At 49.4% G+C, this 26912-nt stretch overlaps 1 protein-coding gene across 4 annotated transcripts in view; it reads right to left on the bottom strand.

Moving 5' to 3' along the window:
- Positions 1 to 26912, bottom strand: part of RBM23 (RNA binding motif protein 23) — a 1244959-nt gene that overhangs the window by 211136 nt on the left and 1006911 nt on the right. The window lies entirely within an intron of this gene.

Genomic DNA, 26912 nt, shown 5'->3' with positions numbered 1-26912 from the left:
GAGCAAAGTGGAGAAAAAGTACAGGGAAGCATACAACAAGGGAACTCCCACACAGAAGATCTACTTGGTTTTGGCCACTTTTGCAGCAACCACAATACAGTGAGGCCGTTTTTCCCCAAACGACAGCCTGTGGGGAAGCAGCACAGGTGCCAATTCGTGCATGATCTAGCAGGCAAAAGGCAGCGGGACGACCATGGAAGGGGCAAGCCAAGGGTTAAGGGTGGCAGTGGGAATTAAAGGACAAGCCACATCCGTGCTCAGCTTGTGCTGAATGGTTTCTTATGAGCACAATGAGGGTGTGCAGGAGGCACACTGCCAAAGAGGGCAGTGAAAGAATCCTGGACAATCTTGCTGGACTCGACAAAGATGAACCTGCAGAACTGGATGCTGGGAATTAATGTGGCTGACCCTGTAGCCAAAATTAAACCTTAAGTGAACAAAGTAATGCAAGCGGAGGCCCAGCTATCAAAGTAGGCATGGTGCAAAAATTCAACTTGCAAGCAATTGACCTGCCATAAAAATGTCACTCTCACTTTCTGTGTATCACCATCACTGAAACGTGGATCTCTTCTTCTAATGCTACCACTCCTGCCTCTTTTTTCCCCCGTCACAAACCTTTCACAGTTCCACACACCTCTATAGCAAAGGCGGCAGTACAGGCATTCTTTTCCACACTTCCTGGTCTCTTGCTCCTTCTCGTAATCTTCCTGTGTTCTCCTAATTTGAATATCACTTTTCGACTTTCTCAAAACAACCCCCCTTTGCTTTTCTCATCATTTATCAGCCTCCTGGTTCCTTCTCTACTTTTCTTGATAATCTTCTTCCTCCCCCCTTTTTTCTGCATGGTGACTTTAATCTTCATCTTACTTGGACTCATTCTTCTCTTTCCTCTCCTCAACCTTCGCAATTATTTCCACCTTGTCCAACTCCCTTCTCCTCCTGCTCCCAACTCTGGTTCTGCAATTGACCTTCTATTTGCTTCTTTTTCTGTTGCCACACCTGTAACCACCCTCCCATACTCATTTGACCACTGCCTCCAAGTGTTTCCTCTCTCTCTTTTTCCCTCCCTCTACTTCTTTTCTTAGATGAAACCTTTGTTCATTCGACCCTCCTTCCTTCCTACGCCCTACTTTTCTTCCAACCCTCACTACTTTACCTAGATTTCACCCCGTTGGACTTCCCAGGATTTTACTGTTGGATTACTAATAAGGACTCTGGCATTGATATTTGGCATGAATATGGACTACTTCTGTTGTGATAATAACACGATACTATAGCCACACTTTACTTTATCTTGAATAGTGTTTAAAACATTTATTTTCACTTCTGGGTAGGAGGCCCCACCCCCTTTCCCCAGAAGCCTTCAAAAAGTACGGGCCGCGCGCATCAGCGCACGCGCATCAAGTCCGTGCTCGAGTCTGTGCCGTTCGTTGGCTTCGTTGGCTCGCCGGCCCAGCCCAGCATGCCACCACACATCGTCCGATCAATCAGTGAGCCCCGGCGGCTCACATTCTCCGAGTCATGCTATTTTCCTGCTATCATCTATGCGTGGTTAATGCAGATGCTGCAGTAGATTGTCACGAGTGAAAGAATTAAGTTCTTTCAGTAGTCTAGCGAGCCGATCCGGCTCTAGTTCGCACTTAGTAGCACATGATTACTTCACTTACTTAGAACCTTTGATCTCTTTTTTTCCTTTTCTTTTCCCGGTTCCTCTCAAAATAAATTCTGCACACCAGCGTACCTGGATCCAATTTCATGGCGTCTGGTTTACGCCACGGCCGCTGTATAGATGCAGCCCCATCAATCATAACCAGCACTACCATTGACTCTATAGTCTGTGCAGGAAATACCTCCTAAGTTGTTTCCTCCTTATCTGAACCTTCACTACCCAATACTAGTTCATTGACAGTTGTAGAGCCCGCAGTTCACACCTCACAGGTCCATCTTTCTACATGCAGTACCCCTCTATTCCAACTGAAGCCCGCTCTACACAGTCACAAGATGATCTGCGTAGTGAGTCGGAATCAATGTGGTGAGAAGAAACCACGCTCTAAATCACTAACGGCAAGCTGTTATCACAACGGGGCATTGAAATCAGGGTGGGAAACTATGGCAGACCTTGATAGACAGGTCCGCCTCTCAATAGGAATGCTAACCCCCATAGTTATTTGGACTCCCGGAAAAAAGCACCATTTAACAACACCCCATGCTACTGTTCCATCTTTAAATCGATCTAACAATCATTCAATTGGTGTGGGTATGAACAAAAACTATGCCTGATCACCTTTTTTACTCACCCGAACTAAGTCAGACATTGATGAACTATACTCTACAAGAATCCTCTCCAAGGAACCACTATCCTCTCAATAATGAAGGGAGAGGTCCCCATACATTTCCCGTAATAATTAAGATCTTGGACCTTTTAGATAAGGGGCATGATCTGTCACACTTAGAGTTACGAGAAATAAAGGGCCATACGAAGCAACTCGGTTCTAAAATTGACCGTATAGAAGGATTTATCCTGGCTTGGGAGACTATTATGTCTTCGAAGCGCGAGTCTTAGAGGTCTCTCTCAATGGTGTGCATTGCTGAAAAAAGCATGCAAAATTCAGCTGAAATGCATGTCCCCATTGATACAACACCAAGCCTCCCTCCAGCATCTGCTATTGATATACCAACTCGTGCACATGTTGTACTAAAAATAGAACTAAAGGAACTAAAGTCTATTATTGAGGAATTGAGACATACTATTATTTCACAACATAATCATTGCCCTCAGAAAATTGAACCCCTGGATAGCCTGTCCGTGCTCTTAAATGCAATGGAACAGATAGGAGCAGAGCAGAATTGCTGCCTTGAGTCCCAGGAAAGCACTGGATTTAGGTCTCGTCGATTTAAAAAAATGCACTTACGTGCTTCCAAAAGGTCTGCCAAAAGACAAAGAAGCACTATCTGGTCCGAAACGTCCAATAAAGGACGATAATATTGCAAAGGACGCCAATTTTAAAGATCATACCTCATCCAAAATGGACAAATCATCTGAAACTATGAAGGAGGACGCCATTGATGTTACGCAACTTTCAAAGGATAGCCAAGTTGCTCTATTGCCTCCAGCAAAGTGCAATGGCATTGTGCCACCCTTGCCCTCCACTAAAAAGACTGCACAGTCATCATCAGATCTTTTTGCCAAGCAAATAGTAACCATCCCTAAAGTCCAGTCACCCCTGCTGTCTCACCTGACTGCTAGTAAAGGGCCTCAAGGCTCATCTAATCTTAGTACTAAAACAGTCTCTGAAGTACCCAAATCTAGCATGAGATCCCAAAAGAACCTAAATGCTTATTTTCCAGTTAGTGGGAGGAGTCGATTCACCGCGGTTCTGACAACACCCAATGTGATAATGGCTGAACCATCCACTGTGAGCGTTCTATTACCACTACCAGAAACCCTCCAGAAGAGGAAATCATATCGTGAAGTATGTCTTAATAATCCCCGAACTGACGATGTAAACGCTCCTCCTCCCAATCAGAATTTCATCATAATTAATGGGGCTAGTAAAGTACAGATTCTAAATGATGAAGTTAAGTCACCAAAACTGACTGACCCAAATGGCCATTTGGCCCATCTGACTCCTGTACTTTCCAAAAACAAAGATGATCATGTAGTCACAACTGCATGGCCCGGGGGTATCTAAGGACCACAATACCGCCTCTTCGATACCCGGTACTAATTTTATTCACACTCAAATTTTGGGAACGTTGAGAAAGGTCTTACAGGAGGGATCGATTTCCTTTGAAACTGTAACTAAGGAACTTGCAGGAAAACCCAAACTCCCTTCACCAACTTTGGTGGATCTCATTCCTCCCAATCAAGATACTAGCTCCTATGATACCGAAACCATACCTCCTGTACTGACAATCTGAAAACAAGTTCTGTCACTAACCCCCAACCAGTCCAAAAAGGGGTCCACGTTATTGGTCTTGAAGGAAACCCTGAATGTCTTGGTAAGTCTCTAATCAATCGTTCATTTCTTCTCGCAGTCCGATCCCACATCCCGCAATTGAGAAATCTCGCTACAGGAGAGACCTTACGAGAGTATCTTTGGCAAGATGGAACAACTATCGTATGTTATGCTACCTTCCCTCAGAATCGAATTTTGAAATACATTTGGTCATGCAGGGCCGAGCTCAAAGAACTTTACCTAGATCTTACCTGTACACACCTTGAATCATCTCTTCAATCTACTCTTGACTCCCTATACGCGCCCCACCCAATTTTCCCCTTACCTAAACCTCTGCAACACTTGATATCCCCTCTCACGTCTGTCTATCCACTCTTTAGTTCGTAGGGACGAATGTCGCTGGAAGAAATCTAATTCCTTCATCGATCTTCCAGCTCTTTCTTCCTATGATACTTTACTAGTCTGTGAGAAAAGAGCTCCCAGCTCGTCTGCTTCAGTTCTCCTGTGCAGCCCGGCAACCTCTCCTGCACAGCTTCCTGAATCTTGCGTCTGCTAATTTCAGAGCCCTCGCGGCTCTGCCAGCGATACAGTGCTTGCCTGCCACCGCCGAACGCTTCACCATGGGGAAAGTCACAAAAAGGTCTACGTTCCGCTGCGCGACCTCTGCAGCCCAAGTCTCCCTAGCGATCTGTTGTTCGTCTGCCACCACTAAACGCTTCACAATGGGGAAAGTTATTTTTAAAAATGAGCGCTTTCCGCTGCACAACCTCTGCAGTTGAAATCTTGAGCCCATATGACCCTTTTAGGACCGGCATCAATTTCACTCGCCACTCTGGTACCAGCGTCCTGGCTCTTCCACGATTTCTTCCTCTGCTGCTTCGTGGAGATTCTAAAACTCCACCACACATGACTACTACTACTGCTCTCCTGCTTCGGCTGCCTCACCTTCTTCCACTTTGGTCTTATGGCCTGCACCCGAGAGGGCCTTTTATGTCTCTCAGCCATCCTCAGGTGCGAGTCATTAAATTTACTGGGCTACACTCTGCAACCTTGTGCCCTCTTCTTTGTCCCAGTACACTGGGGATTCTGGGACTCCAAGTCCCTAACACAAAAGTCACTCCTTTCAACATCTTCTACTTTACAATATGCTATTAGGAGATTGGGGTCTCTGGGAAAATTACCTAAGGGGGTCTCCCATTCCTCCTGACCATTTGCCTCTCCCATGTGATCCTTCCGGCTACCACCATCCCCCAGTGTCAGGATCAGAAAGAGTCTAGCTTTCCCTGGCAACATGAGAGGGGTTGCAGGCCAAGATTCTGGGGTGAATCACTTCTGATTCATCACAGGGCCCCAAAACCTTTTGCTTTTGTTTTTAAACCGGTCCTGACTTTTTATAGAGTAGTAAAGTCTTCAACTTCAGTCCCCGGTCTTTTGCTCATTTTCTTATGGAGAAACAGATCAGTCCAGTCCTTCAGACTATCAGAACTGGGAAACTATGTTTCCGTTGGTTCATTTTACCTTTTCGGTAACTTTATAACCGTGCACACAGCATCGTATGATGCAGTGCATTGGGGATAGTTTAGTTACAAAAAACCGTTGAATCTAGGCATTTTCAACACCTGAGGGAATTTACCAGTTTGGGGTAATGCCCTTTGGTTTGAAGAATGCACCTACCTCATTTCAAGGTTTGGTCAACCATGTTGTGAATGGAAAACTTCATGGCGGACTATGGTACCATAGCTGCCCTCCTGACTTCCATTACAACTCCTAGGAAGCCCAAGAAAGTCACCAGGACTGAGGATTGTGAGAAGGTCTTCCAAGGCCTTAAGAATTCCCTTTGTCAGGCCCCTGTTCTAAGGGCACCTGATTACCAGAGACCTTTCATAGTGCAGACCGATGCCTCTGACACTTGGATAGGTGGTGCCCCTTCACAATTAGATGAAAAAGGCAGGGAACATCCTATATGTTTCATTAGTCACTAGCGTAAGGACAGAGAGCTCAGGTGGGCGACTGTGGAAAAGGAGTATTTTTGCATTGTGTGGGCCCTTCAGAAGCTGAGACCCTACTTCTATGGGACTCGCTTCACTATGCAGATGGACAATAAGCTGTTAAAGTGGCATATGAACATGAAGGGAGAGAATCCTAAATTGCTCAGGTGGTCCATAAACCTTCAAGTCTTTTCTGCACTCTTGAGCATCAACGTAGCAATGCTGATGGTTGTCCAGAATGTATAGCCGGCAAACAGAAACCCATCCAGGGGTGGATTAGATCCCCTGTACATAGTCATGGTGAGGGTAGGGGGTGTTGGGAACAACTTTCCCGCCATGGTTCTATGGACCCTGAAACCTTTTGCTTTTGTTTTTTCCTGTTCTGACATTTTACAGGGAAAGGAAGTCTTCAGCTTCATTCCCCTGGCCTTTTGCTCATTTTGTTATGGGGAAACTGATCGGTCCTTCATGCTATCCATACTTGGAAACTTTTTCCCTTTTGTCTTTTTACCTTTTAGATAATTTTTCAACAGTGCACAGAGTGTTTTACAATGCAGTGCAGTGGGGATACTTTTGTATTACCGTAGTCTTTTACACTTGGGATTTTTGGTTACTTTTATATGTGCCTAAAGACAAGCGAGTGGCAGCAATTGCATATTTACCAAGTCTGTGTTATTTCTAGTGTGTACCTTCGCGCCTACGACTTATGGCTAGTGAACATGGCTACTGCCCTTAAATGGCCACGCCACAAGATTTGCGCTTGTTCTTTGGCTATATTGTTGTTTGGCCTTATTCCTGCCTTCTCAGGTCAGGAAATTCCATATAAGGTTATACACTTGCCCGGGAAAAGCTGCTGCATTTGCAGGCTAGTGATGCCTGTGTGTGTATGGCCCAGGTGTTTGTCTGGTGAAGCTCTGCTGAACTACCTGATCTGCAAAGGCTCTTAGCAGTGCTTCACCCTTTGGATTGGTGGGACTAAACAGTCTCAACGTGTTCTCGAGGATCCAGCCGTCCTGAGCCTACGTAACTGTCCCTGGACCACCCAGTGGACTGATCAGCTGTCCAGTGGCTTCTCGTTATAACTGCAGCGGTTCTGAATTTTATGCCAGAACTTTAGTAGTTGCCACCTTGTGGTTTGTAAACTGCCTTCCTGCCAAATTGCAGCCTCCGAGCTTCAAGGAATCCTGCTCCGGAAGGTCTTCTTCAACCACAACTGGAAGGTATCTGCTGTCACCTGGGTGTACTAGCCTTAGCTGGAGGAGTCTGGTGAAGTGTCCTGAAGGGGTCTGCATCAGTGCCTTCTGGATTTCTTCCTCACCAAGAGCTGCACTCTGCTCTTGGAACCAACCGGAAGAACTCTTGCACCCGCAGCTCCTGGGCACCTCTCACTGGAACCAACGGTGGGAACACCTCCCTCCAGCGACCACCAGTCGACCCCCGCTAGTCATCTGGGAAAGGGGGGGGGGTAAAGCAATTGCAACGCATTCATCTCCCCGTTCGCCTCAGAATAAACTTTGTTTATTCCATTCCATCGCTTTTTGATCATCACGTGTATAAGCCACTTTTAACCACCAGTAACTTTGTTGAATATATTCTGGAACATTTCACCAACACACTCATCATAGGGATTGGACATATAAAGTTAGGGTATAATTCTTGTGACTTGGTTCCATTCTACTGCACCACTACTTACCTTCTTTTTGTTGAATAATTTATTGAATGCATTTCTAAGAACTGTGGTGAGGTGGAGTAAGGAGTCGGACAAAGGGGTGGCATGTTTCAAAATGTTTTATTTGCAAAGGTAAAGAAAAGGTCCTACGTCTCCCTATTTCGAACAGGTCATCCCTAATATCAACTCAGGCACTCGTCGTCAGGATGTTTGTCTAAATGAACAATGTCTGGCTTCCGTCCAAAAACCTACTCTAAACCTACCACTAGTTTACAAAAAGACTTCAGCCATCTAAATGAAAGTAATTCCATGTGACTGACACCCATTCTCCTGGTTAACTGGCTCAGTCTTTAACTCTTTTCCAACAATCTTTTGCAGTAGCTTCTGATTCAACAAAGAGTATGGTCAGGAGAATGACTCCCTTCTCCTGATCCACCTCGCACAGCCTTGAGTGCCGTCTTGGGATATTCTTTATCAATACTCTCAAAAGTCTCTTTACTTATTCCGAAGGGATTCTGAAAGCTTGCTTTACAATTCCAGTGATTCTTCCCTGTCTTCTGACGGTATGAAGATTATTTCCAGATAGCTCTCGTTTTCTAGTGTCCTCTTTAAACTTAACTAGATTATCACCGTGACGAGGGATATTCCTCGCAATGTACTTGACTCCTGATTCTCTAGATATCAGTACTGTATCAAGGGAGATTACTCACAAGGCTTTCTTAACTCTTGGATCTCTGTGTATCACTACCGTGGAGAGGGAACTTAGTCCCAAGGCTTTCTTGGCTCTTGGTTCTCTGAATATCACTACTGTGATGAGGGACTCCTGAGGCTCACTTGGCTATGGAGCTGCCCTCAAACTGCTACCGGGTCTCCCGCTACTTGATGTGCGTCGGGACTGCGTCGCCGTTTCATCCTGGGGTGATGGGCTGCCTGCGTTATGCTTTTTTCACTCTGCGCCGTCCTTGTGGCTCTGCTGAGACTCGCACCACGCGGCTCCGGCGTAGGTGCAGGACCCCATGGTCCACATCCCCAAGGTCACACCACCGCAGGCTTCTCTTCCCTTCTTCTACTTGTCAGAAGCGTGGCCTTGACCGCAGAGCTTCTCCAGCCGTTCCTGGATGTCTCAGCCGCTGGGAATCAGCATATCTGCAGCTTTGTGTTCCCAGGTCTGAATTTCCCAGGCTGAGCTGTCTTCACACTGGCTGCTCTCTCCATTTGCCAGTCCTAACTCACTCTTTATTTCCTTTAGCTGGATCCTCCCCAGGGTAAAGTCAAAAGTTCATATTAATTGGTGAATTAAAGACTGAAGAGACTTTACCATAACAGACAGTAGTGTTATCAGGGATTTCTGGCAGGGACTTGGTCCCAAGGGAAAAGGGTTTAGGTACTGCCTTCACGGAACACCAGTCCATATACCCAGGAGGGAAGTCTCTCACTGTGAGGTCCCGCTTCCTACTACCCTCTAGGGGGACTATTCGATAGCAGCCTCACCTCCGTAGCCTCACAGGAAAGGGCTCCACCCTGTGGAGAAGTGACAAGATCCTGTGAATCGTCACAGAACCTAAAGGTAACTGCATATATGTGTATAATTGAGTGTTGTGTAATATTATCACCTGCTTGTTTCATTTCTGAGTGTGTGTTTTGGGCCCAGAATAAATACAGTAATTTTGTTGAAATTGAATTATTAGGACAGATTCTAGAAAACCATCTCAAAAGCGACGACCAAAAAGCAGTGGAATGGAAGGATACAAAGAGACTAGTTCTCAATGTTATCCCATGGAGGACAGGGGGAGACGCATGCTTTGCATTTACTTACCCCTCTGACTTCAATTTTCCAAGATCACTAGATTTGTATTTGTATTTGTATTTATTTATTTGTAATGCGCACCTAACCCGAAGGTAGCCAGGCGCAGAGGCATTAAGAGGGTTGCAAAGCTTCGTTACATAGGCGTGGCGAGGTCCAGCTAGGGTTACATTGCCGGAAATGTCACGCCAAGTCAGAGGGTAGAGCATGTACATTAAAGGCAGTACTATAAACATATTTGCAATTAATGCGTAGGTGACGAACATAACATGTGCATTAGGGCAGTACTATAAACAAATTTACATTCAGTGATGCGCCACATAGTAGAGGCACATCTGGGTCTCTAGGAATCATTGTGAGTCGAGGGATTTGAGCCAGTTGATGGGTCACTTGGGGGTCTCTGGAGGTTGGATTTTCTGCAGTGCCACCCTTGGTGATGCAGAAACACAGAATGCACTGATGCAGCCTTCTTCAGGACATTTCACAGGTCGTGGGAAAGTATGTTCCTGCGATTGCTACCGCACACAATATGGCAGGCATCCTTCCAGTCTCAGGTGTAGAAGTCCTTCCAGCAAAGGATCCCTTGAGACTGGGAGGCTGAAATTAAGCATTAAGGAGGCTTATACCTCAAGCTGGCTACCACTAAAATTTCGACTGCAAACACAGAACGTCTCTAGCGCGGTAGACCGCTGGAGCGCTGGTCACTCCACTGCATGGTCTAGGGACACTTCCAAAGGCTCAGCACAGCTGGATCCTAGAGAACGCGTCAGAACTGGTTGGTCCCACTGTTAGGGGAGTTTTCCTAAAATCCTACTGGCAGTAAGACTTTAGTAAGCTATCCCAGTGGTTTGTAGATCCCCAACTCTTAGTATCAGCCTGTATTAGGATCAGGACCTTGGTAGTGTGGCAGAGCAGTCAGGATATTCTTAAGAGGAAGATGTGAGCTGTAGGTAAGTACTCTGAATCTTAGACAGGCACAGCAAAGAAGCACTTAAACAGCTATTTATATAAAAGATATGGAACAAGTTACTTACCTGTAACTGTTGTTCTCCAGCATGGGTCTGGCATGGATTCACATGCTCATGAATATTCCCTGTCAGGCCAGGAATCCTCGGTAAAGAAAAAATCAGTATCAGTTTCGTTTCTGAACTGTCTTTCTCAGTAGTAACCAATCACTGGTCTCTGGTTCATACTGCCCCAAGCCAATGACTGCCCTCTCCCTAAGCCCCGCCTCTGGCAGCCATCTTCAGATTTGGTAGCACGCAAAGTGGCAGTATGACCAAGTGAAGAGCCGTAGAGGGGCAGGAGGGAGGGTTCGCATGTGAATCCATGCCGGACCCATGCTGGAGAACAACAGTTACAGGTAAGTAACTTGTTCCTTCTCCAGCATGGGGTCTGGCATGGATTCATATGCTCATGAACATAAGAATACATAGCAGTACACACATGCACAACCAACGGGAGGTGGAAAAAAGGCTCAACATAAAGCATTACATCAAAACTCAAATTAAGCTGCTCTTACCTCCACACCATCGCTCACCTTAGGCGCAGCACCGTTTGGCCGACCCTGGACTCCTCGCTGGAATCCCGGTCGACGCAGTAGAATCTCGTGAAGGTGTGCGTCGACCTCCACGTAGCAGTCCTGCAGATGTCCAGCAGGGGCACACCAGACAAGAAAGCCGTAGTATCAGCGATAGCTCTGGTCGAATGGGCTCTCGGACGGCCAGGCAACGGTCGGTTTGCCAACCGATGACAGTGCGTGATGCAGCCGGAGAGCCATCTGGAAATGGAAGCCTTCGAGAGAGCCTTCCCTTGGTTCACAGGTCCAAAGTTCACAAAAAGCTGTGATGTCTTCCGAAAACTCTTTGTGCGGTCCACATAGAACTTCAGCGCTCTAGCCACATCCAGCGAGTGCAAAGTCCTCTTGGCCGGTGACGAAGGCGACGGGAAGAAAACAGGTAACACCAAGGGCTTGTTGAGGTGGATGTCCGACGGCACCTTGGGCATAAAAGAGGGCTGCGTCCTCAGCACCACCCTCTTGTCGTGAAAAGTCAAGAATGGAGGCCTGCAGGAAAGGTCCTGGATCTCTCCCACTCGCCGTGCGGAGGTGATGGCCACAAGAAACACAGTCTTCCACGACAGAAACTTCAACGGTGCCGAATGCAGCGGCTCGAATGGCACCCCCATGAGGCTGGTCAGCACCACGTTGAGTTCCCACGCCGGGGCAGGGGCCTTCACCGGCGGGAATGATCGGAACAGTTCCTTCATAAATTCCTTCACCAGGCGATGCGACCACAAGGATGCCCGTCCTGTGGTTCTGGTGTATCGGGAGATCGCAGCCAGATGTATCTTGATGGAGGCGTGAGCCTGTCCAGCCTTGGCCAGCGACAGTAGGTACAGCAGCACTTGAGGGGCCGTAATCCGTAGAGTGTTAATCTTCTGTGCACGGCACCAGACAGAGAACCTCTTCCACTTATGTCCGTAGCACTTGAGAGTTGAGGATGCCCTGGCTTTTGCAAGGACCTCTCTGCAGTCAGCCGGGATATCGTACCCTCCAAACTCTAGTGCTGCAGGAGCCAGGCCTGCAAGTTCAGCGACTCTGGGTCGTGATGAAGTATGGCGCCTCATTCTCTGGAGAGAAGATCCGCGTCCATCGGTAGCTTGACTGGTGGGGACGCGGACAAGTCCAGAAGGTCCTGGAACCAGATATGCCTCGTCCATGCCGGTGCAACGAGGATCATCCTGCACCGGGACCTCTTGAGCTGGTTGACGAGTCGGAGCAGCAACGGCAACAGAGGGAACGCATATAGGAACAGTCCGTACCAGGGGAACGAGAAAGCAATGCCCATGCTCCTCGGCTGGGTAAACCTGCTGGCGAACCTCTGGCACTTGGAGTTCGTCACCGTCGCAAATAGGTCGATCTGCGGTTTTCCCCCCATCGTCGGAAGAGTCGATCCACTTGATCCCGACGTAGTTCCCACTCGTGGCACGAGCGCAGCTCCCTGCTCAGTGAGTCGGCGATGGTGTTCTTTATCCCTGCCAGATGAAAGGGCACCAGAAACATCCATTGGGCGACGGCCCAATGCCACAGATCCTGGGCTTCCTTGGAGAGGGCTGGGGATCTGGTTCCTCCCTGCTTCCGGATGTAGAACATCGTGGTGGTGTTGTCGGTGAAGATTCTCACCACCTTGCCCTTGAGGGATGTGAGAAAGGACCTGAGGGCCCAGAACACTGCACGGAGCTCCAGGGTATTGATGTGGAGCGTCTTCTCCTCCAGGAGCCAAAGGCCTCTCGCATGAAGTTCCCCGGTGTGCGCTCCCCACCCTTCCAGGGAGGCATCTGTCGTCACCGTTATCTGGGGGGATGGGGTCTGAAAGTCTGTGCCCGCCGTCAGATGAGCGCGGGTGTCCCACCACTGGATGGCTCGTCGGAAGGTCTCATTGAGCGGGATCCTGTCCTCGAAGCTGCCCGTCGCTTGGATCCAGCAGGAGTCGAGGAACTCTTGCATGGGGCGCATCTGAAGCCTGCACAGGCGCACAGGATATATGCAGGAGGACATCATCCCATGGAGGGACTTGATGGACCTCACCCTGGCCGCGTCCGTGGCCAGCAGACGCTGCACCTTGCCCAGGATGGCCTTCGTCGTTTCCTCCGACGGCGAGGCCAGACGCGCCACTGTGTCGAGTTTGGCTCCCAGAAACAGTGCGACTTGCAATGGGACCAGGTGGGTTTTGGGAAAGTTGATGGAGAATCCCAGGTCTGTGAGCAGCTGGATGGTCTTCTTTGTGTGGTCTACAGTGAGCTCTCTTGTCCTTGCTCGGATGAGCCAGTCGTCCAGGTAGGGGTAGACGTGGATCCCCTGCAGGCGCAGCCGCGCCGCCACCGGTGCAAGGCACTTGGCGAACACCCTGGGTGCCGACTTCAATCTGAACTGGAGGGCCTTGAACTGGTAGTGCTGTCCTTGGACCACGAACCTGAGGAACTTTCGGTGTCCTTTCAGAATGGGGATGTGGAAGTACGCATCCTCCAAATCCAACGACAATAGGAAATCGCCCTCCTCTCCAGCTGTCCCAGCAAGTGCTGGAGGGTGACCATCCGGAACTTCTGTGCCTTGATGTACTTGTTCAGTCGTTGCAGGTCCAGGATAGGGCGCCATCCTCCTGTTTTCTTTTTCACGAGGAAGTACTTTGAGCATACTCCGGAGCCCCGGAGCCTCTTCGGGACGAGCTCTATGGCACTTTTTTTGAGCAACGCCCTTACCTTCAATAGCAGTTGAGGGATGTGATTTTCCTTCCTGGCCACGGGTAGAATGCAAGGGCACTTTTTTAGAAATTCAAGGGCGTGCCCCTGGGCCAGGGCGTCCATCACCCAACGGTCGGTGGAGATGGATTCCCACACGCTAACGAACTTCGCCAGCCGGCCTCCCACCAGGGTGCTTTGGTGGGGGCCCGACACTGCTGTCGGTTCAATCTTGCTTGGAGGACGCCTTGCCGCCCTGGCCTCCCTGGCGACGACGGCGGGGCCCACCTGACTTGCCTCGTCCTCTATAGGCTTCCTGTGACGAGGAGCGGGCCGCTTGGCGGTACATAGAGGAGCCACCGCCGAATCCCTTGGAGGCACCCTGCTTGCCCCCGGTGCTCCGAAAGGACGGCCTTCGTTGCCGGGGAACGCCTAGGGCCCTAGCTGTCTCCGTGTCCGCCTTGATGGCTTGGAGGGACTCATCCACCGTTTTCCCAAACAGGTTGTTCCCATCGAATGGCATGTCCAACACCTTGGCTTGTACATCCTGGCGGAAATCCGTCGCCTTGAGCCACCCTCGTCGTCTAAGGCAAACGCTGTTGCCTAGCTGGCAGAAACCGGTGTCAGCAATGTCCGTTGCCACCGTAATGGCATGGTCCGACGCCACTTCGCCTTCTTGCAAGATCTCCAGGGCCTCAGCCCTCTTGTCATCCTGCAGGAAGCCAACAGGGGGGGTGATCTTGTACCATAACTCCCTGTCGTAGCGGGCCACGATTGCGAGGGAGTTGGCCGCCTTAATCGTTGTTGCCGCCGACGAGATAACTTGTCGTCCCATTGCGTCCAGCTTCTTTCCTTCGCCGTCAGGCGGGGAAGTTAACGTTGAGGCCTATGCCCCCCCCTCGCTTTCTTCTTGGCCGCCGCTGAGACGACCGAGTCAGGAGTCGGTTGTGCCCTAAGGCACAAAGGGGCCACGTCGGGGACCTGGTACTTTTTCTCATACCGATCCCTCTTGGTAGGCGTCCTAGACGGGTTCTTGAGAAGGGTGAGACCCTCGTCCCAGATGTCATCCAGCAGAGGCACGGCGAGGACTGCCTTCCTCTTGGCCTTGCGCCGTTGGTAAAGGAAACCTTCCTTCTTCTTCTCTTCGGGGCAGAGCTGAAAAAGCTTGGATGCTCTGGCGATCATTGCATGGAAAGATCCGATCTCGTCGGACGGAGAGGCCCGGGCTGGCGATGGGAGCTCCGTCCCGTCGTCACCGCCGTCGTCGTCGGTACCCGTCGTGGCCATGTCCGTTTCCGTGTCATCCCCAGGGACGGGGGACGTGGGTAAAGGCTGAGCAGGCCGCGAGGGCTGAGAAGGCGGGGCTGGATGGATCCATCTTCTCTTGTTCGGGGGGCTTCCTGCCGGGCCCAGCTCTGGCTCCTCCGTCGAGCCTGGTTCCGGATCCTCCGTCGGTGGTAAGGGCAATCTCGTCCTTATCTCCGAACATAAGGATTGTATTGCCAACAAAATGGCCGCCGAGTTATCCTGCGGTGTTAGGGAGAATTCTCTGTTTAGGCTGAATTTCCTAACCTAGTGAGTCCCTCAGCAGCTTTGCTGGATTTCTGGAGTTTGTTTTTTCTCCTGCCAAGAGTGAGACTCTTTTCCTCACAATCTTGGACATGATTTAAGGGGTTCCTTTGAATGTTAATGTGTTTTATGGGCTATGGGGTCTTTTACTCCATAGGGTCTCATGTGTTTTTACTATGTGTGTTACACAGCACCCTAAGTGCCGTGACACAGGGGTGTCATAGTGGCACCCCACTATAGGCTCCATACCCTGGGACTGACTACTGTCTCCAAGGGCATGTAAAGTCACCATTGGCTTTACTAGTCCCAAATTTAGTAACAGAACAAGTACAAACCATCCTAACCTGGAAGTACTGGTAGGGGTAATTCGATTGCCCCTGGGTCTGTTTTTCGAGGGGGTACTGTGCAGTCCTCCCTCGTTGAGTTTCTGGCTGGTGGCAGTGGTTACCACGCGGAATATTCCTTAAGAATATTCCCTATGGGATTTTCCCATGTATTTTAAACGCACCACTTTTTGGTGCAATGCTAAAGATACCGCTGGTTCATTTATTTAATATTAATTCACCGGTAGGGTCTTTTTGCCAGAACTCGGTTTTAAAATGGCGTTTGTGTTCGCCTCTGTAACTCCAAACCAAAGGTTGAGCCCTTTGTTCGACTTTTGGCGGGCTTCTACACAGAAGCCCTCCAAAGTGGTGCCACTCTGTCTGGGTACCACAGGGGGTGTGGGTTTAGGCACCTTGGACTAAGTTGTCTTGCCAACCCAAGTCGCACTCTTGCGTGATTGGCCCAAGTGGTGTGCCATCCCGCTCACCACTTAGCCTGTTTGATTGACAGCTAGGCTGAATGAATGGGGGTTTCTTGCATAAACGCAGGGCTTTTGGGACTGGAACTTCAGAAGTCGCCACGGGACCTGCAAATCCGAAGAGGGAAAAGCTGAGCCGACCTGCAACGACGACACCACCGGTGGAGCCCTGCTGAACCGTCTCACCACTTCCCAACGACAGAGGAGATCTTCTTGCCGGAGAGTCTCTTCCCCTTGAGCTGGTGGGGACAACCAGTGCGCTTTCCTTTTCGCCTTCCAGGACGTCTAGTGGTCGAATTGCCCGTGGCAAGCACCCCGGCAACCGGATAGCCACTTACCACTGAACCGCGAATAAAAGGACCGCTCCTTTGAATCGAGAAACTCTGCGGTTGGTTTCTTCCCTGGCAGTACAACGACCTTCTGCTTTCCTCCCCGACGAGATCTTCTCTGCCAGGAACAACTGCCCCCACTGGAGTGTTCTCACCATTTCAGGGTACTGTGTCCGGCTGGCCTCCCTTTCTATAGATTGCTACAAGGTGACAGTAAATCCTTAAACTTCTAGGCAGGGCTGGCCCCTTGACCATCTAACTGGTCCCTTTCTGTTGGTCCAACTTCTTTCCGAACCTTCTCGAGGCTCTTGTGCACTTTCCAACCGTGTGACCTTGGACACATTTCGTTCTGATCCTCTTAAAGTGGATCCGGCTTTCTGAACTCTAACTTCACGGTTTTATTCTGCCTTCCTCTCTTGCTGTGTTCTTTTGAAAGTGTTGGGATCTGTTTAAATTTATTCTCTGCCTTTCTCTCCCTTTTATCCGAATTATTATTAAGCGCTCACCGCTGTCTGAAAATAAGTGGTGCTTTACTTAAGACTTGTTTAATAGTCTTTTAAGGGAGTGTATATACTTTAGTAACTGTGTTTTTGAAATTGCTTGATATTAGTGCCAGTGTGTTTTTAAAGATGTGTTTTTAAATAAATAATTATATATCTTTTACACCAAAGCTCTGGTCAGCGTTTGCTTGTTTTACTGTGTTTACCTGCCCTATTGTGTATGCTCTGTATACTGCCCAACTCTTCTTGAGAGAACTCTTACTGCTCAGCCACAGCTACCAGGTAAATCTGGGTGGTGCGGACTGCTACCAATTGGGTTTTTGCAGTGGTCCCTAAGGGAACTGCACAGGTTTCTGCCTAACATGTGGCTCCGGAAGCGGCGGGTGACTAGGACCCTCGCCGGTTCCGCCGTCACTCTCGTCATCACCCTCGTCAGGATCCCTCCCGCGGGGACAGGGGTCTTCGACGCCCTCGTCGAGGCCCTCTAAGACTTCTAACAGCTCCTCCTCGGATGCTGTGTCCGTGTCCACAATGGCCACCGCCCCCCCCTCTTTTTCCGCCAGGATCTTCACGGGGGTCTTTTCGATGGGTCTGAAAGAGGCTTCCCTCCGCGGAGGCAGGGAGACTCTGGGCTCCGAGGTCGCCTCCACTGGTGTAGCCTCCACAGGCTGCGCCAGGGCCGCTGCGACTTCCTCACTAGAGGCCTTGGCCGGGTGAATCAAGGCCTTCACCACCTTAGGCGTGCTTGAGACGTTCACCTTGGGGGGAGGGACCCAGCCTCGCTCCCCCTCGGCCGAATCCTTCGAGATCGACCGGGGCCTCTCCAGACGCTTACTCAGGTTCTCGGATTTCCTCTTCCCCGAACCAGAGCGTTGGCTCGTGGTTGATGGTGCCGGGGAAGGCGCGCCAGTTGGAGAGACGAAGGTGTTGGACCCTGATGGTCTGTTCTGACATGTTCCTGCAAAACGCTCAGGCCTTCTCCACGTGCGTTCTGTCCTCAAGAAGGCAGTAGAGACATTTAGAGTGCTCGTCCTCCTTGAACACCTTCTGTAGCTGGCATCCAGGGCAAACCCTGAACAGCTTTCCGGGCGTCGAGCTTCCTTTCTCCTGGGCCATGTTCAGGTAGGCTGCAGAAACTTCTGGAATCCCCCAAAGAAGCGTAACTCGATTAAATTTTCACCCTTGAGGGGCGTAGAAAAAAATCCGACACGGATACCCGTTAATCGGATGTAGAGACGGTGGAGCTTGAGGCTCTATTTGACCGAAAAATGAGAAATTCTCTTTGAAAAAGCGCAAAAACGCAGCAAAAGCTCAAGAACTAAACACAAGGACTCCCAACACTTGAGCGTGCGGTAAAAATCCGAAGATGGCTGCCAGAGGTGGGGCTTAGGGACAGGGCAGTCAATGGCTGGGGGCAGTATGACCCAGAGACCAGTGATTGGTTACTACTGAGAAAGACAGATCAGAAAGGAAACTGATACTGATTTTCTCTTTACCGAGGATTCCCGGCCTGACGACGGGGAATATTCATGAGCATGTGAATCCATGCCAGACCCCATGCTGGAGAAATATTTATTATATTTACACCAGTGTCACTTTAAATACTTCAGACATTTACGGTAGAACACTTAGGAATACTAGATAATGCACTTCAAAGGGCACTTTCCCTTTTGTGTTTTTTCGCAGTTACATTTGTAGCTACATTAGAAAGGTGAAAGACAAGATTATCGTGTTATTGGTAATTGCCCACTCGTGCGGTTTTCAACAGGTCATACGGTAATGCATTTACTCTGCAAACACATATAGAAAAGCCACCTAAAGGGAGTAAAGTAAGTGGTTAGTGCAACATGAGCTTAGTTCAAGGTTCTAGAGACGGTTTCTTCACCCGGCAAGTCTTTTAAGTCCACAAACGCATCCCTAGCTAAAGGCAGTTCGAAGAGGGCTTGAAGTCTTGCCAAACAGCAAATAATGAAGAGTTCCTGCGGATTTCTTCCAGTGTCTAAAGTTATTGAAGCAGCAAGTTAGCAACTAACAAGGGAGACCTAAAAACAGCAGCAGCTTGGGTCAGAGGTAAGAGGGGGTTGCCATGAACACCTCTACGTACACTCCAATGCTCTGGAGCGATTTCTTGGAATCAGGTAAGCAATACCTTTTCCCTCACAATACCTTTGGTTTGAAGAAAGTGTTTGTGTTGGCTCATCCGCGATTTGGAAGCTCTGGACCCGGCCTCCAAATTCCTCGGTATGGTGACGAAAGGCAGGACAATAGACGGTGTCTCTCAGCAGCAGTCTCAAGGGAGGACCTGTAGCACGGATTTCAGCAACTTCTTGGTTCACTCTGCAGTTTTTGTGCCTTTTCAGCACCACTAACAAAGGACATGGATCACCCGGTCAATCTTCTTCGCTTCCTTCAGTTCCACACTCTGGTGAGGGGGTCTGGGCATGTTGGATCGGATCTCTGGAGTGTCCTTAAGGGCTCAGCACAGATGTGGGCGGATTCAGCCTTTCCAGGACGATGCACTCGAAATGGGCAGCAAGTCTCCTGGTATTGGAGTTCCGCAGCTCTGGAAGCTCTTAGGACCTCGGGAGATGACTTGTTTCAAAGTTTGTCTTGGGACTGTTTGTTCCCACCAGCCAAAGGGAAGGAGTCCTCTTCGGAGCTCCTATGTCGCATAGAAAACGGGGTCAGGAGAGCAGTGGTTGCTTCACATTCTTGCAAAGCGTCTGCAGGTGGCTCTGGTCGTCTCCTTCGGTTAATTTTGTTTCCTGTGGTGGACTTGCTTTACACTCCAGAAGTGTCATGATGCCTACCTCCAAGGAGCCAGGTCCGACCCAGAAACCCCAGAGGCAGGCATCATTTCCCCCAGGGGAGTGCCAGCGGGCCAAGCTGGGGCCCTTTGGACGCAGTCCTGGCGCCTTAGGCGCCAGGCTCATGTTGGACCTCTGTCCTGGCGCCTTAGGCACCAGGCTCATAAAGCTAGACATATGTTCAAGTGTTTTAATGTGCACTTACCTGATGCAGACCATGCTGCCACATCCAGGCCCTCTTGAGGCCTGAATGGAACTACTTTACCTGTGGGACTACTTTCTACCCGGGTGTGGTCGGGGAAGGATACATACCTGATCGGAGGAAGGATACACACTTGGAACTTCTTCCAAAGCTATTTAAACCACAAACGATCAGCAACTCACGCTTCGCGTTGTTCTGCTCCTCGCAGCTGGACGCTCGCCGTGTCAGCTCCTGCATCTGGACTTCAGCCACGCCTGTCAGCATCCTGGGTCAACTGCAAAGGGAGACAAGAGACCTTACCAGCTAAATCTGCACCACGGAGACATCACCGACGATCCTGAAAGGGAAGACATTTTTAAAAGCATTTCGTTACGATCGCTGCAGTGCTGCATTTCACTCACCTTTCCTGTGTTCCTCCATCTTCAGCAGCGATCATCCGGATACACAGCCACTTCCCAGAGCCTATAGAAAAAGACAAGAATAAGAGGTGAGAGAAGGAAGGGAATAAGAATTACCTGTTGGGTCATTCCCATTTCATTTCGGGTCTTGCCGCTTCCAGGCATTTTCCGGACCCGAGCCCCTATGGGGAAAAAAGACAAAGACATTGAATGAGCGTATGCAAAGACTGTTCCCGAGCGCTCATCCAGAACTAACCTGCCATTTACTGGAACTGGAACTGCACGTTTCACTTCGGGTCGGCGCCATATCTCTGGCATTCCGAACCCCGGCCCCTAAGGGGAAAAAAGTCATAAGCATTAGCGCTTGCTGCAAAAGACAATGAACATTATTATTAAGCTTGGACTTTTGAACTTGCAACAGAACTTTTACAGAGCCTTACCTGAATAGTCAAGCTTACCTGAACTCCCATCAATCCTCAATCCAGTGAAGTAACTGGGTTTCAACGTGCCCCTGCATCAGAAGCAGGATGGAGAGGTCATCCTTCCTGACCCTAAGGTGAGACTTCACTGGGAATCGTGGAAGGGTATCGTGGAGGGTTGGAAGAGAGTGGGAGGCTTGAGCATAACTCAGTCAGTAGGTAATACTCCCTTTTCACGCACAGGGGAATATTCCTGCGAGCCGGAGAAGCCAGAGTAGAGGGCCCTTCCTGTCCATCTTCAGAGTCCTGCGCTTCACCATAGAAGAAGCATCAGCACTCGAAGCCAGACCTGCGCCTCCGTGGGAATCAGGTGAGCGTTACAAGAAGCCTCACCTTTAATACAGTTCCAGCACACACTCCTGTGCAATCTCTCTCAGCATTTTACAGAAAGGGGCATTTGGCTGTCCAATCTGGACAGCCAGAACCCCTGTGGGAGCTGGACTTATTCAGGCACGCTGGCAGACAAAGGACAGGCGGGTAGAAGACTCCTCCTTCACTTCCTCCCTGCCCAGACCCTCTGGAGCCTAGGCAGGGATACCTACTGGTTCCTGCCAAAGGCCAAGCCCACACACAGAGCTCCCCTTCTCAGAATGGTAGAAGAAGGGTAAAGAAAGAACAACTATGCTAGTAATGGCAAACAAAGAAGGGAGGCCCAAGTTGGTACTTGGGTGCCCCTTTTGTGCACTAACAAGGCTATGGACATAGCCTGCAATATAAATAAAATACACAATATTTGGTAGAACACGTCCACTGCCACCAGCCATAACTAGGTGATTGTCTATGTGACTAAAACATCACAGGAACAGAGAGAAGAGGGATACTAAGTATCCCTTTGGCACTCTACTGGAAGTGGGGTGTGTCAATCTCACAGTCTACAAAGTTTTGGGAGAGACACTAACTGTAGTTACTTAATGATATAGAAAAATAATCTTAAAGGACGACCCTAGGGGTCCCCAGCAACACTGCCCATAAGGAGCTGTGTGCTGCAGTAGTAAAACACACATGCCTTTAAGAGCTATGGGGCAGACAGACTCCATAGTACAGGTAGATTACAAAGAATAGAGGTCCATAAGACAGAACCCACAAGAATGAATGAGTGGAAAAAGGCTCCACTCATTCAGAAATAAAAGAAAAAGGGTCTCACTAGGAAAGGGGATGAAGCACAATAATGATACATCTCCATAACACCTACCATTCCACGTTTTGAAGCACCGCTCAGGGCCTTTGCAGATCAGCTAGTCCACCAGGGCTTCACCGGGCCAAGCAAAGTAAGGGATGCTGGGCCTCTTCGGGAGTCGTCTGCGGTTCTTCATCCAGCTGCGCTTCTGCACATGATATTTGGAACCAACGCTGATCTGAAGAAATGGCTGAAGGAGTCTTCTTATATAAGATTATGGCTGGAAGCAAGTCCAATCCCACCAATTGTAAGGATCTGTGCCATTCCAACAGCCAGCAGGGCTCCAATCAGGGAGAACTGTGGGTTTCACTCATGCTACACACCTAGACTTTCAGGCACCACAGATGTGGAATGGGACCAGACAGTCGCACCCCCTTCCTGGGCAACACACAAAGGCATCAAAGGCAACATAACATCATATGACTGGCATAACTGGAAACTTTAGAGGGGGACCATCAGCCAGCTTAGTGTGAATCATGAGTGGAATCCACTACAATCCGTCTGGTCTCAGTATCCCTAAAGGCAGAGGTATCTACCCCACCCATCAGCACACTATCCTTACAATATTACTTAGTGTTATCAAGTATAGAGGCATAAGCCTCAACAACCCTGGGTTCCCGGGATCTCAGGGAAACTAAAACAACTTCAGATCATAACCCACAGGGTAAGAATTTGGGGAGAAGGATGCTCCTGTGAGTAGGTCTTCCTCCTCATAGGAAAGTGCCAGATTCACAAAATGGACCTCATTATGTCTTACCCTTACATCTGGGCTCCCCTTTGCATGGTCACTTGCTCAACAGGCTACACAAGATCCGCTGGATCAGCGTATGTAGGGAGGCTGAGAGTACCCACTCCCATGCTTGGGATAGTTAGCGCCACTACCCTTTCCATGCTCCTATGACTTAATCCCCTTATGAAACTTTCTGTGGGCCTCAAGGGAAGAGGATTTTATCAGTACACCCACACTCTTTGGCTTTTTGCTTTTTCCCCTCCTCATGCTCACCAGAAGCAACATTGTGCTTATGGGACACTCTATGGGAAACCTAAAGATCAGCAGCAATGGCCAGCTTTGTAGGATCTCTTTGGAATCTGCCAAATGCTGCTTAAGCTCAGTGGAACAAGAGGTAAAAATGTTTTCTAGCATGACCAAGTTGATCATGCCTTCAAAAGTGGTTTCTTCATGGCCTTCTACCCAGCAATTCAAATTATTCAAGGAATATGTCACAAAAGACACCCAAGTATTATTTTCTTTCTTTTTGAAATCTCTAGGTTTTGGGCAGGAGTTTTCCCACACTTTAAGAGGAGATCCTGCTTCAATTTATCAAAATCTTTTCTGCAGTTTTTGACATAATGGCACTGCAGCTAGAATGGGGTAGTCTGCTGACCAACCAAGCAATCTTACTAGGCTCCCCTACGTCCTGCACCTTACAAGCAAGGCTGTAAGCCAAACAATTATATTTTTTTCATCATGCACACCATACTGAGCAGATCCTTCGGAAATCTAGGATGAGACGAGGCTCCAGAACCACTCCCAGGTCCTCTGGAGGAGCCTTGAGACCCCTGTAGTCTGGCCAACTCCAACTAGTGATCCCTGTCTTTCTTTTTCTCAATCCTGTCAAACTCCAGCTTAGTCATGTTAAAATCCAACTCCTCCTGCCTAACACTTTCTCTTTTAAGCTCCCACAATGCCTCAGCTTCTCAGGTTGGCATTAAAACATGAGAAGACACCTCTCTTCTTTTGCATTCTCAATTTTGGCAGTAACCACAAACCCATTACTACTGCTGGGACTTCTCCCAGCATCTAGTGCATCACTATTCATAGGCAAAGGAACAATCCTAGACTCCTGGCTGTCTATCAATTTCTGTATCAAACCTAGCCACAACTTCTTTTTTAAAAGGTGTTTATTTTTTAACACGGCAGGGTAATGACAGTACCGACATTTATCAACAATTAAAATGCATTATTGTAAAGCCCATCTCTTCACGCCTCCCCCTTCCCTCCTGTTTCTCTATTCTTCAAGGGACTTCGCCATCATTCTTGCTCTTGCGGGGCATCATTGCTTTCTAGGACTTTCTTGGCCAGTTGGGGTTTGTAGGTTAGGGCCGGGAAGTCTCTATCATAGTCAAGAACAGGGTTCCTAATGTTCCGAAATCGGTGGAGGAGGCCTGCTTTAGCTGCCATCACTTTTTCCGCTACCAGTACATCCCATAATTTTACCCACCAGAGGGGAAGGTGGGGGGCCTTCCGCGGATTTCCATTTGCGGACCACCACTATTTTAGCCGCCAGCAAGCATTGAGACACGAGTTTGGCCCTGGGGCCTGATCTTGGATAGGTTCTGGGGATCGGAAGGCTCAGGAGGATGGTTTCAGGGTCCAACGGAAGAATAATTTGGGTGATGTCGGCTATGACCCTTAAGCATTGTTCCCAGAAGTTTTGGACTTTGGGGCAGGTCCACCACATATGAAAAAAGGATCCTACCTGGCCGCATCGCCTCCAGCAAGCTGGGTCCAGAGTGTGGGTCATGTGGTGGAGGTGGAGAGGGGAATAGTACCATCTCAGTAAGATCTTGTAAGCACATTCTCTGTTTGTAACGCATGCCGATGACGAGTGGGCGCGGGTCCAGATGTCCACCCAAGCCTGGTCCTCCACCGGGTGGCCCAGGTCTGCTTCCCATTGTGCCATGGCCCGAGTCCTATCGACAAGAAAGTCTCTCTGGAAGCGTTTGTACAGCACAGAGATTCTGCCCCGGGATGGTAAGTCCTTGAGAGTTAGTTCCAGAGCTGTGGGGGGCGAGTTACTGCCCGACGTGTTTGCTGGTGGGAGCACCAGTGGCGTAGTTGAAGATATGTGAACCTATCTCGTTCCCGCAGTTGAAACAGTTCCTTATATCGTTCAAAGGGATGCGGTTGTCCTCCCTCAAAGAGTTTCCCCAAGGTCTCCAACCCCCCTTCAATCCAGTTCTTGAAGTTTTGGGGGGCCGTTCCAGGTGAGAAGGCGGGGTTTAGGAACACCGGGGATGAAGCGTTAAGGCCTCTTGGAATCTTCTTTTGCCTCAGAGTTCTGTCCCAGATGGCAATAGTGTGTCTAGTGGCTAACAGAAGTCCCTGCCATTGCCGCCTTGTCGCTGGGGGAATATGGGGGAGGAAGCGTAGGGGGAGGGTCAGACGTGATTGCTCCAGATCTACCCACCTGGGGCGGTTGGTGAGTGTCTGCCATGCCTGAACGCAGGATAGTTGGGCGGCCAACTGGTAATTCTGCAGGTCCGGGACCCCCAAGCCCCCAAGTCTTGTGTTTCCCAGCATCGTGTTCTTGGGGATCCTAGCCTTCTTTCCCTTCCAAATGAATTGGAACACCTTCCTTTGCAGTCTTTGGAGCGCTGGGGTCGGAATTTCGACAGGGAGGGCGGCGCATGCGTACTGGAATCTCGGGAGCAGGTTCATTTTACATACTGTAATCCGGCCCATGAGAGATATCTCCTGTGTCGTCCAGCGTTTCAGGTCTGCTTCAAGCTCTTTAAAGAGCGGGGGGAAGTTTACCTGATAGGTGTCTCTTGGGTTGGCTGGAATTTGGACCCCCACTAGGTGATCGCCTTTGTTTCCCATTGGATTGGGCACATAGAAGTCAAGGACTTTTGCTCCCGTTGAGAGATCCCTATTCCCAGAGCTGTTGATTTGTTGAAGTTGATAGTGAATCCTGTGACCCTGCCGTAACTGTGTATTTCTGCCAAAGCCTGCGTCAAGGAGCTGCAGGGGTTCGTGATTGTCAAAAGAACATCGTCCGCGCAGAGCGCTAGTTTATGATGTGAGGAGCCAGCTTGGAAGCCCTTAATCAGATTGTTCCGTCTAATCCGTTGGGCAAATGGTTCCATGATCAGAGCGAATAAGAGTGGAGATAGCGGACATCCCTGCCTGGTTCCGCAGGTCAGAGTAATGGGGGCGGAGAGGTTGCCATTAATTCTCAGCAGGGTCTTGGGAGATTTATAGTTAGCCATGACCATGGAACGGAATTCCGGCCCAAATCCAAAGGCCTTCAGGGTGAGTTCCATAAACGTCCAATCCACCCTGTCAAACGCTTTGGTCGCGTCCAGACCAATGAGCACCATTCCTTGTGAGTCCCGGGTGGCCAGGTCCACCAGGTCTAGGGCCCTGCGGATATTGTGAGCTGTGGATCGATTCCTCAGGAAGCCGCTCTGATCCGGCTGGATTATGCCCGGTAGGATATGAGAGAGGCGTGTTGCTAGGATTTTGGAGTAAATATTAGAATCAATATTGAGTAGGGTGATCGGCCTGTATGACACTGGGTTTCTTGGGTCTCTTCCTGGTTTCGGAAGAAGGACTGTAATCGACTCCTGCATGGAGGGGGCTATGATGCCTGTGTCTCTGAATTAATCGAATAATTGCACCAGTGGGGAGAGCAGTTGAGGCCTGAAGATTTTGTAGAACCTAGTCGTGTAACCATCTGGGCCCGGGGCACGGGATTTGAGGGATTTGATAGCCTCATCCACCTCTTCACCAGAGATTGGGGCATCCAGAATGTCTCGGGCAGCCCTCGAGAGATGAGGAAGTGCCGCTGATTTTAGGTATTCCTTCTGTTCCTCAGGGTCCCGTGGCGGGTCGGTCATTACTCGTGTTAGGTGCTCAGCTGCTAGGCGTTGTTTGTCTTTTTCGGCGTACTGTGTTCTACCTTGTGGGTCCCGTAGGGCAATTATCGTGTTGGTCTGTTTTGTTTTGGCAAGCTTGGCAACCAGAAGTTTATTTGCCTTGTTGTTTTTGGCATAATAAAACTGTTTGGCTTTTGCCAATTGGTGTGCTGTGTGTTCTGCGTAATGGGCCTCAATCTTCTTCCGTGCCGTGCGGGTGGCGCGTTGTGTTCTAGGGGACCATCCTTTTTCTTTTTGGATTCTCTCCTCTTCCCGGAGGTCTTCTTTGGGGGCTAAGCGGGTTTGCCGCCTGATTTTGTGAAAAGCCGTGCCTTGGGCTATCAATTCT

This window comes from Ambystoma mexicanum, chromosome 13 (genome assembly GCF_040938575.1).
Source record: "Ambystoma mexicanum isolate Mex_15411 chromosome 13, UKY_AmexF1_1, whole genome shotgun sequence".
In the NCBI taxonomy this organism is placed as follows: Eukaryota; Metazoa; Chordata; class Amphibia; order Caudata; family Ambystomatidae; genus Ambystoma; species Ambystoma mexicanum.
The sequence above is the reverse complement of the archived record's forward strand: the minus strand, read 5'-3'. Positions and strand labels throughout refer to the sequence as shown.